Source organism: Lygodium microphyllum, chromosome 7 (genome assembly GCF_053477565.2).
Source record: "Lygodium microphyllum isolate KBCC chromosome 7, Lygodium_microphyllum_v1.1.10, whole genome shotgun sequence".
NCBI lineage: Eukaryota > Viridiplantae > Streptophyta > Polypodiopsida > Schizaeales > Lygodiaceae > Lygodium > Lygodium microphyllum.
This window is the reverse complement of record NC_141141.1, coordinates 20,857,176-20,871,362: the sequence shown is the minus strand read 5'-3', so window position 1 is coordinate 20,871,362 and position 14,187 is coordinate 20,857,176. Positions and strand designations below refer to the sequence as shown.

At 38.0% G+C, this 14,187-nt stretch overlaps 1 long non-coding RNA gene across 1 annotated transcript; it reads right to left on the bottom strand.

Moving 5' to 3' along the window:
* Positions 1–1,176: 1,176 nt before the first annotated feature.
* LOC148033250 (uncharacterized) lies at positions 1,177–4,606 on the bottom strand. Its single transcript, XR_015691450.1, has 2 exons — positions 1,889–4,606; positions 1,177–1,483 (listed from the first exon to the last, which is right to left on the bottom strand). It is a non-coding gene; the product is annotated as an uncharacterized LOC148033250 (long non-coding RNA).
* Between the last annotated feature and the right edge of the window lie 9,581 nt (positions 4,607–14,187).

Below are 14,187 nucleotides of genomic sequence, written 5' to 3'. Positions count from 1 at the left end.
AAATGCGGACCTGAGAGAACGCATCATACCCGTCGGAGTGTGGATAGACTTGATTACTTGCTTCACAATGCGCTCTTCTTTGGTGGACAAAATCCAAGGAGTGCGAGGAAGCTGCACTCCCCCTTCAGCACTCGACTGTGGCCAAAGCGCCTCCATCTTACCTAAATCCTTCAAATCCATTCGTAACCCTATAGTGTCTCTCCTTCCTGTGATGTGGTCCCATAGCAAGCTGCCCACATTCTTGAAAATATGCATGGGATCCAACAAGTGGTTGACCTGTAAGTGGGTCCAATATGGCAACTCGTAGAAAACTGAGAACCGTCGCATTCCATTTGGATGTAATTCCGGGTTTACCATTTTCAGCTCATACCAGCTTGCGGCGTTCATACGTGTTGGAGGTCGTCCAAGAAAACCTTCCCTGAGTTCATGATCCTCTGGAAAGAAAGCGGCATGTCCTTGATATACCATCTTCTTCATATAGGAAAAAAAGATCCCCATATAGGAACTTTCAATCGATCCCCATATAGGAAAAAAAGAGAATTCCCCATGGAATTCCCTAGTTGAAAATACATATAAGTGGGGAAAGTAAAAACTAGGGAAAATTGGACATTTCCTAGTGAGAATAAGTAGGGAATCACATAAGACTTTTCCTATGTAGGAAATATTCCCTACATAGAAAAATACAAAATTTTCTATGTAGGGAATAATTCTTATATAGGAAATATTCCATATATAGGGAAAAAAATCTAGAGGTGATTCCCTAGGTACTCTCACTAGGAAATCTCTCATTTTTTCTATTTTTTACATTCCCTACTTATATGTACTTTCAACTAGGGAATTATGTGGGAATTCTCTTTTTTCCTTATCACTTTATCTACTTTGCCCTTACTCTTAGACATGCTAATATCAAACAAAAAATTACACAATAAATTATATAGAGAATGTCATCATTTCTAAGTAAGGATCAATAACATACATCTAATGATCAAAATAGATTAAACAAATTAAGATATCAACATCTACTTCTAGCAACCAAAAGAAAAATGAAAATACTTTTAAAGGAGCATAGAACTAAAAACTAATTAAGCAACATGTGTGTCTTGATTGTTTTATCCCTTAAATCTCCAATATGTTGCAAAGTAATAAATGTTTGAGCAATCCCTCAAATCTCCAATATGTTGAAAAGCAATAAATTCTTAACTCAAAGTAGAAGTTATGCTAAAACTTCCACATCATCTAGACTAAGCACATTGCTATTTTTGTTTAATACAACTTTTCCATTTCCTAGTAGCCAATAAATAATCTCCTTAATCATATGATCACTTGTTGGCTTCTTTGTATCCTTAATCAAGACTCGAAAGCTAGCTTCAATCTTTTTGAGATTCATGTATGTACTCTTTAAAGAATAGTACATATCATGAATTGTAGGCACACCAAGATACTTCAAAAGTATGGTTTCCATGTTCTCTTTTGTCATATTAACCTGCATTGAATAACAAAAAGAGAATAAGTAACTATGTATAGATAATTAAATGGCACGAATTATAATATGAAAAGCCAAAATTTAACTACATGACTATTTTATATATATATATATATATAAACTATAAAGCTACCCTTTAAGTATAATTTGAAATGTTAATCTCAAAGCTACAAATTGAACTACATGACTACAATTATATGTATCTAATTAAAATATAAATTAACAATAAAGTTATCCTTTGAGTATCATTTGAAATGTTAATCTCAATGCCTTGGTTTGGGAGATCTTTAAATTCCTAATTCAAATAAAATAAAAAAATTAGATTATGCTTTTCATGTATGACATAAACAAAAATATAAACATTTACATCTAGCACATTTGGTTCTTTTTTGTTGATATTGGTACCTCGTTTCATGCTCCTTTGTTGCAAAAGATCCTTCATCTTCTCACTTGGCTAGTCAACACATAAAATAAATCGTTATGTAATAAATCATACCTTTAGTTATTCACTAAACTATGATGCTATTGTTCTCTCACAAACATATATCAAATACCTTCCTCTTTCTTTGACTTTTTCGAGATGTTTCATTAATGTCATCATCTGAATTAGCCTACATTCAAAACTAAAATTAGTAATCACATTAAAAATATTTATATAGAAAAAAGTCAACACGAGTGTAGTTGTAAAAAGCATGAGCAATGTCTATCAGAATCAATCCTAGGTCATAGAATACCTTCGGAATACCTTCAATCTCACATAGTACATAAGGCAAACACCATTGAATCCACTTTTGATTTTCCTTTGCCTTGTAGCTCTCACAATACTTACTAGGATATCTTGGCCCAGCGACCATAACGAATAGAGTATGGTGTCACTTTAGTGACACGATGTGTTGTCTCATCAATTTTTACTTTCATCCTGTTATCCACAGTCCTTATTAGAGCACATATATATTTTGAGAACAAATTTAGAGCCAAAATATGCATGCAATCATATACAAGGTCCAGGGATAAATCAAAGCCATAGAGTTCATATAGTCTCCACAAGCATGATCTACCAGAAAGTTTCGCATCTTTCAAAATCTCTTCTCTTTCTGCTTGGGTGAGGGCTCGCTCTGCCATAGTCAAAGAACTAAGCATTTCATTGGTTGATCTTTTAATTGGTCTATATCTCAACTGGAATCTATTTTGATCATACAAGAAACGTCTTGAGCCCTCACCCTCCAAAGTGGCTATTGCTTTGTCTCTACGACAAAACGATTGACCACCATCTTTGAAAGATCCAATCTTGCACTGAGCTGGATGGTCTCCAGTTACCGTCATTAGCATAGCATGTGCAATGAATCTTCAACTAAGAGAATTTTCATGCTCAAAAATCTGTGTGATTGGATAATTGAAGTCTACTTCAAATCCATCAACAAATAGACTTTCTAATTCATCTATCAATGGCTGCATGAATATGTGAAAGAGTTTACTAGAGCTTCCAATAACTTTTTTGCAATTGAATGGAATAAATAAAATCGATATAACTCCAATAAAGCTCTTTCCAACATTGAGAATTTTAATTTCAACAACTCCACAATTCTTCTGGGTTGTCTTTGAGGCTTGGAATCCATCCCAATGTAATAACAAGGAGAAATTGCGTGGATCACCCTATTTATCACAAAACACACCACATTTTAGTAACCTATATCAAATTTTATTTATATTAATTAAAAAGATAAGCATGATAATAAAGTGTACCTTACAAATCCTTTTGTACCCATGTATGTGAGTTCGACATGATTTGCAGATAAACTTGTAGGCACCCTCAATATCATCCCATGAATGATCAAGCAATGGTAACCTTTGGGCAGAAGGCCAAGCTGTATAGACTTGTTTGCAATGCATGTTATTACATATCAATGGAAGCTCAAAGTATGATTCAGGATTCCAAAAATCATTTACACTTTTGCATTTTGTACCATCCCAAAACTCATTTATTGTAGAATCACAAAGTGTATTCTCCTATATTAACCATTTGTTTTTATTTCTCCACATTTCCAACAATTCATGGCATAGAGTTCTACTTCTAGTTAGTAGACGCAATTGTTCTCTAATGGAGACATAGTCAAAAGAGAGCATATCTTTTCTCGGTAGAGAACACTTGGAACACTTTTCACAACATTGTGAACAATCACGCTTTAACTTCTTCCTTCCTCCTTTTCTGGTGTTACACAAGCATTCAATTGTGTCTCTAATGTAGTTATCCTCCTTGCTTGGCTGATAAAGCAATGGTGCATGAATAGAGCTCTCACTTCCTTGGCATACCCTGTAACGTTGGGAGTTAACCATACCTAGCCGTGTGAACATGATACCAAGTTTCTCCCATGTTGGAATATTTATACCATTCAAGTCTCCATCCCATGTGTTAGGCATTTGCACTAGTAGTTTGGCCAAGCTTGGCATATATATATTGTCCATATGTGCTTGGGGGGGATTAGAACTGACCATATCACCAAAAATAATTTTAAGCATTTTATCTTCAAAATCAATTGAAGCTTGATGCTCATCCAAAAGTGCTTGCAATTGAATTATTCTTTGAACAATTTTGTCAAATAAAGATGGTTCAACATCATCCATCTCGAACGCTTCATGTTGTGGTTCCACCTCATTATCCTCCCTTTCATCTAAATTGTCAATCTCATCTGATGGGTCATTATGGACCTCATCTCCCATGTCATTATGCTCTAGTAAAATGTCATCTTGTGGTAGTCCTTGAGAGTCATGTAAACCAAGATTAGTAGTGAGACTCTTAAATCTTTCCTCAATTTTCATGTGTCTTGCATATGTTGAGTGAGGAACCATACGTCCACCTCCACAATATGTTCTACATGTACACCACAAACGCCTGCATCTAGGCAAAGAGTGAGATGATGGTTGATCCATAGGAGGGTTATCTTCACTCATAAGAACATCATTGTTAGTAGAATTTTGACCTTGATGAGCCAGAACTGATGAATGTATTATCCCATTCATATCCTTGCGACTGTGTGCATAGTAAGTTTGTCTAGTAACATTCTGATAGCCAAGGGTTGAATGCCTACACTTATAATTGCAGTGACATCTCCTTAAATTATTCATTATGGCTTCCTGAAACATAGACATAAATAAAAAATAATCAATCTATATATTAAAGTTACATATCAAAGGTGGAATATTATTAGACTCGTCAGAATCAGGGAAGGGATCTTCACCAAATTGAAGCCCTTGAATGTGAAGAAGCTACCATCTATGTCGGATTGGTTGGTGCCAACTGGCAACACGAAGTCTTTGTCGTGGCCTCTGGATCGAGGCCGGGATGCTGAGGCGCTGGCCGGTTGCCACACTGAAGCCCAGCATGCTTATAATGTAGTAGAGAGAGGCCGACCAGCTCTATGCAGACTGAAGAGAAGATGCAAATCGAGCACGACGGCGATAATATTCATCCCGGTGGCGGCTTCCTCAACTTTGGTGTCCCTCCCCAGCATCAGCTCCAATCCCTCTATTTCACACCCCTCCTCTGCCAAGACGGCCCGGAGATGATCCTCGACGTGCTGAAGACGTTCTATTATGTGTCTATGTTAGGCATCAGTGTCGATGGCGTCCGCGTGCCCATCTCACCGTCCGTGTTCCGATTAAAGCTGGAGACTGGAAAGGGAGGGGTCATCCTGGACTTAGGCACTGCCATCACCAGCCTGCCCAATGCCGCCTACGAGTCTGTGCGTGATGCCTTCATCAAAGCGGCCGCCGGTCGAGGCCAACTTCACACGGCGGGGTTGAAGACCATGGGGGTGAAGCTATGACGGTGCGGCCGGGCTGGTGGGCATGGGCCAGAGCGAGCTCACGCTGCCATCGGAGCTGGGCAAGCTCCTGGGCGACCGCAAGTTCTCCTATTGCCTCGTCCCCAACACCTCTCCTTCCCTCACACAGGGGCACTTGGTCTTGGCTTCGAGCTCCCTTCTCGAGACTAAGGGCATCTGTTGGCGGGAATTAGAGGGTAGGTAGGGAATTAGGGGGTCGGTAGAAATCCGCCATCCTCTCTTTCACACATGTACAAATTGCCCCAAAAACCTTGTACCCTAGTTCTTATCCTAAGGTACTTGAAAGAGTGTGTACAAATGCATCTACAATGTGTGAAAGTATTTGCACTCTTGTCCAAGAATCGTGCAAATTTGGCCTTATATATTACCACAATGTAAATTTTAGTTGTTCACGATTTTAGTGCATATTATAACTAACAAACAATGTAAATGAGGATGACTCAATCGCACTCAAAATGATTAGTTCTAACATAAGCCTCAACTTAGCTCTAATCTTTTATTTTTAATATGATAATTACAATTAAATAATGAATAAATTAACGAATAAGAATTAAAAAAAAGAAAATAGAGATAACAATGCACTCTAAATAGATGAGTACAATTGCTTTAAAGCTAAAGCATATAAATAGCTTTATGTGATAACAATCTCCATAATAGTAATAATTTTACATTGTACTCCACTAGTGATCAATATTACAATCATTACATCTCTATACTTGTCTAGTTATTTGCTCACCAAAAGTAAAACAAATTAATTGCCTATTATCATCTGTTTAGCACAATATGATCATCATCACACATATAAAAAGTTAGAATTGTACTACAAATTGGTCAAAATTAATGAGAATCCACAAAATGACTAAATACAACTTATTTTTATAGAAGTAACACATGATGTATAAGCATATCTTACTCTCTATATTCTTTACCTTAAATTCAAAGGATTAGACTCAATATATACTAGGCTTATACTACATTAAAGGTTAGTGTTAGGGCTAGGCTCATAGTAAGGTAGAGCTTAAGATTAGGCTTAGGTTTAGATTGGATTAGTTATATAGGCAAGGTATATGCATAGGCTCCTCATACAGACAAACTGATAGAGGCTATAGAGTGGCTAGACATAGGTATGTCTAACATAAATACACAAGGGGTAAGCATAGGGTACACGTATGGCAAGTTAGGAAAATACTAGGCATACTATAAGCCAATCCTATGTGTATACATAGGCTAAGAATATTCTAGGAAGAGTTTAGACATAGGGTAAGCATATGCTAGGAGCCAACGCCTAACATAGCCCTATCCTATTCTATGGTTACCTTGTGCCTAGAAAATGCTAGATATAAGTTGTATTATTATGCATAGCATATAATGTTCCTACTTTATATTATCGAGCCAATGCCTAACCTAGCATGTGCTTATCCTATGCCTAATGTATAAGCTAGGCTATATATAAGCTATGGATAGGCTAGACTAAGCACAGGCTACACAAACTAGTGAGTAAAGCTATAAGTGTGGAATCGAAAGCTTAGCTCATAAATGAGTAATATACAAATGTAAATTTCAAATAAACTAATATTTATTTACTAGTTTTACCTAGCAAAATCGTGAGTCTACGTTAACTTAAAAGACTATCCATAATTTCCTAGTTAGATGATAGTACTTGCTAGTTATGACTAGTGAAAAAAATAATTTCCTAGTTATGTTGATATTGTTACTAGATATACAATAACTTACTAGATAATGTTACTAGTTATGTCGATGCCCTCTAGGAAATACATGCACAAATTTTAGGTAGCTAACACTCATATTTTATTTCAGTGCATTATTGCATTTGGGAGCCATTGGTAGATTGGCTAGTACTTCGATGCTCTTAGGAATTGTATTCTTCAATGAATGATAATAGAGCCTCATGGCAATTCTAGCACAACTAAATACAACAAAAACATTAATACTCTTTAAGGATGAAATTCAATGTTTCCTTTGGTTCTAATCCACAACATCCAACACATTTTACTAACCTAAATGCTAATTTATGTAGTTTCATTTGAGAATAAAACCCCCAATGCATGTAGTGTGATATGAACATAATGTGGTTGGATGCATCTACATCATCAATACTTTCTCATTTCTCATCCTCTTGCTTGATGATTTGCTTCCATTGTTTGTTCTTGTTCTCTCCTGCTTGATTGTCTTTCTTCAACATCAGAATCTCTATAGACTTACATGTTCTCAATGTGCAAGTGTGTCCGACACTAGCATGTGCCATCACTTTCCATTACACACCTTGCAGTCTTTTCACTCTCACATGGTATACACCTTTCAAGCACGTCACATGATATTGGAAGATACTTTCAAAAACACATCACAGAAGGTTGTTATACATTACAAGATTGGTATGCATACACACAAAAAAAAAACACACACACACAAGGCATTTCATTGCAATACTGTAAAAAACAATCTAATAGTAACTAAAAAGGTTGCGTTTTTTGGTATTTTGCCACTTTGACTTCATTTTTCCTAGGTTTATTTGGGAATATGTATTGTACAGATATAATACAACAAAATCTTTGCTTATGTATGTTAAATCAAACCACTTAGTACATTATTCCATTATAGCCCCATAAAGAGAGAGAGAGAGAGAGAGAGAGAGAGAGAGAGAGAGAGAGCACAAAGTTGTTACGCTTAAGACTTCATTTTTCCTAGGTTTATTTGGGAATATGTATTGTACATATATATAATACAACAAAATCTTTGTTTGTGTATGTTAAGTCAAACCACCTAGGACATTATTCCATTATAGCCCCACACACACACACACACACACACACACACATATATATATATACATACATAGAGAGAGAGAGAGCGTGCACAAAGTTGTTACCCTTAGAAGTTAATGTTAATGTTATAAATACAACTATAATATATTTAAATTCTCATGATTAATTTTAGTTTACCAAGTCTTTCTTGTATACCCATCATAGCTACCCATGTGGTCTAGGAATGGGGCTTGAATGAAAGTTAAACATAGAAATAAAATAAATAAAATACTAAATATTAGTAAAGTAAAAATAAGACTGATCTAGTCACCTTAGTCGAGTATGTGGGCTAGATGTGGCACTACAAGATATAGACCTTATACCGACGTTTAAAGCGACGAAAATACAAACAACAAAATTTGCCCCCGTCATCGCAAAAAGCGTCGTTATTGACGACGCCATATATGCGTCGCTATATGCATCCCATTTGCGACGCATATAGCGACGCAAGCAGTAAATTTGCGACGCTCATAGCGCTTGCCATGCCAGACGTGCGAAACATGTGGTTTATGCGGGGGATGAGCGGAAAGTGTCTGAGAACTTTTTGAGGGATAGTTTGCCCTTGCAAGTCTTGTCGATACCTGTGAGCACCACACTTTGGACATGTCTCCATAGTCTCGTATTCATCTCGAAACAATATGCAGTCGTTGATACATGCATGGATGTTATTGTAGTCCATGCCAAGCTTCCGTAAAACATGTTGTGCGTCATCACGAGACTCAGGCACGGTATTTGCACGTGGTAATATATGATATTTCAATAACCTGAAAAAAATCATAAAACACCTTGAAAAAGCACAAATGTTTGCAATAATACTGTAAAAAAAAAATCAATGAAGCCTATGTGCAAGGTACCTGAATAACTCAGTCACACTCGTATCGCTCCAACCGTATTTTGCTTGCACACTTAAGAGTGCAAGCAATGTCTTCAACCGAGATACTCGACACCCATCATATAATGGTATGGATGCTTCCTCTCTAAGCGGGTCAGATGTCTCAACATCCATGGGAATCAATGCATCGATCATTGCCTCCATCTCAGGCTCCAAGATTGTAGGTAGGTCGGGAAGGTTGTCTGTCTCCTCTGGCATTGACGGTATAGATGGGCGTTGCGAGTGGTGGATTGGCTTCTGCAATCCATCCATCGCACATCCACGAACTCTTCTAATTGGCCGCAAAGGGTGCACTCCCCCTTGGGTCGAGACATCACCCCCCTGGATAGAAAATTTGCCAACAAAACCCAATCTTATTGTGTATGGTTTTCAATTAGCTTGCGAGTACAATGCATGATTAGTATTAACTTCAAATTACCGTTTGCTGAAAATCCGCAATCGCCTGATCAATGATCTCAGATTGAAACTCGCCAAATCCTCGTACGTGTTCTGTAGACAATCAGCGTTTTCGTCTAATTGCCAACTTACATTGAGAGCAAGGACATGGGACACGCTGATTAAGATACGTCTTGCGGTCTTGAACAATAAGACCTTCTTCATTTTCCATCTTATCTACATTACATCAAACAAGGCTTAAATGGATAGCTTTATGGAGATGTACGTCAAGTTGCAAGTTGACCATAAATCTTGCATTGTACATAGCAGTTGAGAGATTTTCCGATGTTATATCTCAGCCTTGTATCATGCTCAAGGATTTGTTTGTCCCGGTAGATAATTATTCGTTATTGTAAAAAACTGCACTAGAGGGCTTTGAGTATAAGTAATCCATTTTGAGCATCATTGAGGATCTCTTAGTCTAATAATAAATCAGTCTCAACAAAAAGCATCTTAGAAATGTGGTTTTTTTGTCCTAGGATCGCGTATTAAAATTAATGCCATCTATGAAATTTATCAACTATAGTAATAAAATTTATTTCAATCTCTTTCTACTCATAGTCATAAGACTTGAGAGAAAATATCTTATACTCAATTTAAGGGATTCTTCTTCTATAACAATACTTTTGGGTTCATTTTGATGAAGTACCATAATGACCATTAGCTGGGGTATCATTTTCTTTTAGTCCTTCCGTTGACTAGTTGGCATGATTTGTTATGCCTTTAAAGTTAATACAAAAACAATGAATTATGCATATCACAATTAGATCCCCTACTTGGACATTATGAAGGACATGACCAATTTTAAGCCATCTTAACGAGTCACCAATGTACGTGGCCCATGGCAAAGCATATTGCATACCATTATCGATAAGTCTATTATCTTAAATTTCCTTCCCCTCCCTCTCCCTCTCTTTCTCTCCCTCTCTCTCTCTCTCCCTGTCTTTCTCTCTTTCTCTCTTTCTCTCTCATTTCCTCTCCTAAACAAGCAAAAAAGAAAGTGATTCAAACATTAAACAAGCAAGAGGGAGAGTGAGAGAGAGAATGCACTCTCTCTCTCTCACCCTCACCCTCTCCCTCTCTTTCTCTTTCTCTCCCTCTCTCATTTCCTTCCCCTCCCTCTCCCTCTCCCTCTCTTTCTCTCCCTCTCTATCTCTCTTTCTCTCTCATTTCCTAAACAAGCAAAAAATAAAGTGATTTAAACATTAAACAAGCAAAAGGGAGAGGGAGAGAGACAATGCACTCTCCCTCTCTCATTTCCTTCCCCTTCCTCTCCCTCTCCCTCTCTTTCTCTCCCTCTCTTTCTCTCTCATTTCCTCTCCTAAACAAGCAAAAAATAAAGTGATTTAAACATTAAACAAGCAAAAGGGAGAGAGAGAGAGAGAATGCACTCTCCCTCCCTCTCCCTCTCTCATTTCCTCCCCCTCCCTCTCCCTCTCCCTCTCTTTCTCTTTCTCTTTCTCTTTCTCCCTCTCCCTCTCCCTCTCCCTCTCTCTCTCTTTCTCTCTTACTCTCTCGTTTCCTCTCCTAAACAAGCAAAAAAGAAAGTGATTTAAACATTAAACAAGCAAAAGGGAGAGGGAGAGAGAGAATGCACTCTCCCTCTCCCTCCCTCTCCCTCTCTTTCTCTTTCTCTTTCTCTCCCTCTCCCTCTCCCTCTCTTTCTCTTTCTCTCCCTCTCTCTCCCTCTCCCTCTCTTCTTCTTTCATTTCCTCTCATAAACAAGCAAAAGAGAGTGATTTAAACCTTGAACAAGCAAAAGAAAGAGAGAGGGAGACTCACCGATGAGATATGGCGAGCGTGGGGCAGCTCCTCTTTGCGATGAAGGCTCCTACTCTCCTTCGTGAACAATGGCGGCGGCGGCGGCGGCGGCAAGTCTTCTTCCTCTCCTTCTCTCACGACGGTCGCTCTCTCCCTCGCTGTCGCTCTCAAAACTCTCAATGGAGCAAACAAGAAATGAAAACCGCGCTCAGTTTCGGCTGCGTTTTTTCCCTGCGGCCCGTCGCTATTTGCGTCGCTATTTGCATCACAAATAGCGACGCCAATAGCGATGCCACTATCCGCCGTCACTAATCGGCGTCGCTACTAGCTCAAATCCTTGTAGTGTAGGGCCAGCAAGTTTGGCTAGGTGTTGTATACCCAAAGATAGAAATTTTAGTATTGTATAAGTTGTAGCAAAGGCACATTCACTTTCTACAAGCTCGAGTACTAGCACAAGAGGCACATGCTATGGTTGCACAATAATCTCTTAATCACTTGGCATATCTAGAAATGACATATGTTGTAAATGTGATTATAAGAAAATAAGCGCGAATGCTTGCATGGGAATGGAGGAGATGATGGTTGGCATGGAGCATTGTGGAATTGTAATATCTTGTGTTTTGTCCATGCATGTGTCTCTTTGGGTGTGAAGGGGGGGACTCGTGGATGAAATTAAAACAAAGGTTGAATAATCTTTACAAAAGCCTCTCCTTTCTCTCGTCAACTGAAGCTGCCTCAAATTGTAATTGAAATATATGTTCCTCGTCGTTTTCATTTTTCTTATCCTCATCACCACCGTGATAGTCATCATCGCCTTTGTCCTTACCTTCTCGAAACCATCAGTATCAACTTGAATTGTGAAATAGAGAATTGTGATAAACATCATCTTTATCTTATCCTCATTATACCTTTAATTTCCTAACACATAAAAGTAGGGAATCACATCCTTATAATTCCTTATGTAGGGATTTTCAAAGGAATGTGGGGAATGTTCTATATTCCCTATTATAAGATGTAGGGAATGTAGGGACTTTCAAAGGAATGTAGGGAATACTCTATATTCCCTATTATAAGATGTAGGGAATGCAATTTCCTAGTTATAGAGGGGGAATACGTACTTGTCCACATAGGAAATATTGGAGAATTTCCTATATTTCACCAAATTGCCTATGTGGGGAACGATTGAAAGTTCCTTATGATCGCACGTCCACGAACTCTTCTAATTGCTCGAAAAGGGTGCACTCCCCCTTGGGTCGAGACATCACCCCTCGGATAGAAAATTTGCCAACAAGACCCAATCTTATTGTGTATGGTTTTCAATTAGCTTGCGAGTACAATGCATGATTAATATTAAGTTCAAATTACCATTTGCTGAAAATCCGCAATCGCCTGATCAATGATCTCAGATTGAAACTCGCCAAATCGTCGTACGTGTTCTATAGACAATCGACGTTTTCGTCTAATTGCCAACTTGCATTGAGAGCAAGGACATGGGACACGCTGATTAAGATACGTCTCGCGATCTTGAACAATAAGACCTTCTTCGTTTTCCATCTTATCTACATTACAGCAAACGAGGCTTAAATGGATAGCTTTATGGAGATGTACGTCAAGTTGCAAGTTGACCATAAATCTTGCATTGTACATAGTAGTTGAGAGATTTATTGATGTTATATCTCGGCCTTGTATCATGCTCAAGGATTTGTTTGTCTCGGTAGATAATTATTCGTTATTGTAAAAAACTGCACTAGAGGGCTTTGAGTATAAGTAATCCATTTATGAGCATCATTGAGGATCTCTTAGTCTAATAATAAATGAGTCTCAACAAAAAGCATCTTAGAAATGTGGTTTTTTTGTCTTAGAATCGCGTATTAAAATTAATGCCATCTATGAAATTTATCAACTATAGTAATAAAATTTATTTCAATCTCTTTCTACTCATAGTCATAAGACTTGAGAGAAAATATCCTATACTCAATTTAAGGGATTCTTCTTCTATAACAATATTTTTGGGTTCATTTTGATGAAGTACCGTAATGACCATTAGCTAGGGTATCATTTTCTTTTAGTCCTTCCGTTGACTAGTTGGCATGATTTCTAATTTGTTATGCCTATAAAGTTAATACAAAAACAATGAATTATGCATATCATAATTAGATCCCCTACTTGGACATTATGAAGGACATGACCAATTTTAAGCCATCTTAAAGAGTCACCAATGTACGTGGCCCATGGCAAAGCACATTGCATACCATTATCGATAAGTCTATTATCGTGCATCTTAAATCTCCTAATTAGACTTTATAAACGGTATGACTAATTTTTAGCCCCCTTAAGGAGTCGATGTAATGGTACCCATAAAAAAAGTAAAGTGGATACCATTACCATAATCATGGATATGCTATCATTCCAATATATGTTATCTTTCTCTTTCTCTCCCTCTCTCTCCCTCTCTTTCTCTTTCTCTTGTATTTCCTCTCCCTCTCACAATGTATCTTAACACTCTCCAAAAGCAAAAGGGAGAGGGGGAGAGAGAATGCACTCTCCCTCCCTCTCCCTCTCCCTCTCCCTCTCCCTCTCTTTCTCTTTCTCTTTCTCTCCCTCTCTCATTTCCTTCCCCTCCCTCTCCCTCTCCCTCTCTTTCTCTCCCTCTCTTGCTCTCTTTTTCTCTCATTTCCTCTCCTAAACAAGCAAAAAATAATAAAGTGATTTAAACATTAAACAAGTAAAAGGGAGAGGGAGAGAGAGAATGCACTCTCCCTCCCTCTCCCTCTCCCTCTCTTTCTCTTTCTCTCCCTCTCTCATTTCCTCCCCCTCCCTCTCCCTCTCCCTCTCTTTCTCTTTCTCTTTCTCTTTCTCTTTCTCTTTCTCTCCCTCTCTCTCCCTCTCCCTTTCCCTCTCTTTCTCTGTTACTCTCTCATTTCCTCTCCTAAACAAGCAAAAAAGAAAGTG